Source organism: Frankliniella occidentalis, unplaced genomic scaffold (assembly GCF_000697945.3).
Source record: "Frankliniella occidentalis isolate FOCC.00 unplaced genomic scaffold, Focc_3.1 Scaffold65, whole genome shotgun sequence".
In the NCBI taxonomy this organism is placed as follows: domain Eukaryota; kingdom Metazoa; phylum Arthropoda; class Insecta; order Thysanoptera; family Thripidae; genus Frankliniella; species Frankliniella occidentalis.
In genome coordinates this window covers 729,763-732,030 of record NW_026267195.1, presented here as the reverse complement: position 1 = coordinate 732,030, position 2,268 = coordinate 729,763, and the positions used below count along the sequence as shown (strand labels likewise).

The 2,268-nt window shown below is 63.6% G+C and overlaps 1 protein-coding gene across 5 annotated transcripts in view; it reads right to left on the bottom strand.

The window, feature by feature from the left end:
- The window catches only part of LOC113208511 (protein espinas-like), a 312,486-nt gene that overhangs the window by 286,842 nt on the left and 23,376 nt on the right, over positions 1–2,268 (bottom strand). The window contains exon 1 of one of the 5 annotated variants that reach the window (XM_052268185.1): positions 1,250–1,507. The exons of 3 other annotated variants lie outside the window; for them this stretch is intronic. The gene's annotated coding sequence lies outside the window, so the exon portion shown is untranslated. Of the gene's footprint in view, positions 1–1,249; positions 1,508–2,268 lie in introns of those variants that run through there. One more of the 5 variants, XM_052268184.1, reaches the window with a different exon arrangement.

Genomic DNA, 2,268 nt, shown 5'->3' with positions numbered 1-2,268 from the left:
GGGGGAGAGGGGGACGGGGTTAGTCTACCACGTGGTGTCTTTGGGGGGGCACACAGAGCGCCGCGAGGGAGACTCTTGCACAAGTCGGAAGAGGGTCGTTGCAGTTGCAAAGTCACTCTCCTCCTGCAGTGCGGCGGGCGCGGGACTCCCGCAATAAGGCACAGCCCTCCTCGGGGCGGCGGCGCGAGGCATCAAACCGACATCAGGAGCAGCGAGGCAGTATCACCGCGCGGCTGAGGGCCACGACCGGCAGCGGCAGGGCCGGCACGGCAGGGCAGGCAGGCTGCCCTCACAAGCCTTCATTGTGAACTCGCTGGACTGCACAGCCCAGTCATCGGGCCGAGCCGAGCCGAGCCGAGCCGAGGCACCCGTGGGGTCCAAAAACTTAACTCCCCACGAGAGCAAGGGCTTATCGGCGTGCAGGGCTGCAGGGCCCGGGCGGGGCACAAGTGGGTCTCGACACGCTCTCCAAACGCCCTCGGCTCGAGTGCGCCGCCGACGGCGGGTCCGCTCTGCTCTGCTCACACATCCCGAGAGTGCGCGCCTGGGGCCCGGGGTCCGGGGCCCGTGGCGGCGGGGGTGTGGCGGGGAGCCCCGCGGGAGGGACGCCAAGTGAAACACACCGGGCCGGCCGCGCTGACAGCAGCGATAGCGATGCCCTCCTCGCCTCCTCGGCTCGGTCTGGTCTTTGTTCCTGGCCGAGCAGGGCAGCCGAGGGCCTAGCCGCGCCGCGAGCCCGGCTCGGCTGCAGCGGCGGCGGGGCGGGGCGGGGAGGGGACCTTGGCGTTATCGGCGCACGAGATCACGATCACGGGATGCTGGGGAGGGGCTTCACCTCGCAGGGGCGGGCAAGCCGGTCGGGCAGCGCGCCGCTCCAAGCCACGCCGCCGCGCCAGTGCCAGTCCTCGCCTACTCATTATGGAATCACTCGCAACACGGCTTAGAGGGAAGTCCTGATCGTCGACGAGCTGCTCCGGCAGCGCCCCTCTCTATCCGAGCTGCTCGTCTAGGACGGCTGGTCCAGGACGACTTGACCTCCGCGGGGGCGACGTATCCCTCTCCCCGGCGAGGAGGGCGCGGACCTCCGCTGCTCCCCGGCTTTGCCTCACTTCCTTCTTACACCGGTAATCAACGCGTCCTGATCTCGCGGTAATCGGTTTAGTGGCCGACGTCGTCACAGCGGACGACACACGCACACACACAAGCACACGAACACAGAGAAAGCACAGGTGGTCAACTTCTCACGTACGTACGGGCGTCACTGAATCCTCTTGGGGCTCGGACACACACACACACACGCACACACACAGAGGCAGGCACTGTAATCCACAGGGAGGCAGCGAGGTATCCACACACTGACACACACACACACAGCACTCGCGACGTTGTTCAACACGCGCGGCGCGCGGCCGGGGAGGGAAGGGCACACCACGGCCGGCGAGGAATCGACCCGTCCGCGGCGCGTTCTGGCGCAAGACTGGCTCTCTGCTGCTCTCTGTTCCGTTCCGTTCGAGTCTGGCGGCGCGACGGCGCTGGAGTAGGGGAGGGGGGGGGGGGGGGAGAAGTGAAGGGTGGAGGGAGCCCGTCGATCGCGGAGCGAGCAGCTGCCGCTTGTTGCGAAATAAAACCCCTTCACCGGTCGAACCGTTGGGAGTAGCAAAGCAAAAGAGGCGAGCAGGGGTTGCGCGGGTAGTGAGCTTCAGAGTGAAAAAAGTAACCCCCCTTCCCCCTTTCACGGCTGCCGATGATATACACACACACACACACACAGCTGTCGCCTCATTATTGGCAGGTAAGCAGATGTCCACCGTCGCCGCACGTCACATTGCTTCATTGCTTATTAGGCAGTCGTTTACCGGCTGACTTTTACATTTGGTCAGAAGCAAGCCAGCCTGATCCAGTTACAGTACAAGCCAGCCAGCGCCCATCCCCAGCCCAGCTAGTATGCCAGCGCCCAGCCCCAGCCCCATCCCAGCTAGTATATATGGGCGTGTGTGCGGGTTTGGGGTGGCTCAGTTCAGTTTCAGTTTTCAGGCGCGCGGAGCGCGCATTTATTATCTTTGTGCAATTATGGTACAGCTGGTGTTCGTCACCCAAGGTGACCACGGTACATTGTTCACCATAGCCTATCTGGTAGGCGGCCTTAACAATTAACATGGGTAGTAGGATTAAGTTACAGCATGGGAGCAGCAGTGCTGCAGCGGGTGATTTCACATGTGCCTGCGGGGGAAAAAGAGAGCGTTTATGATGCCCCAAAAACCCCGCCTC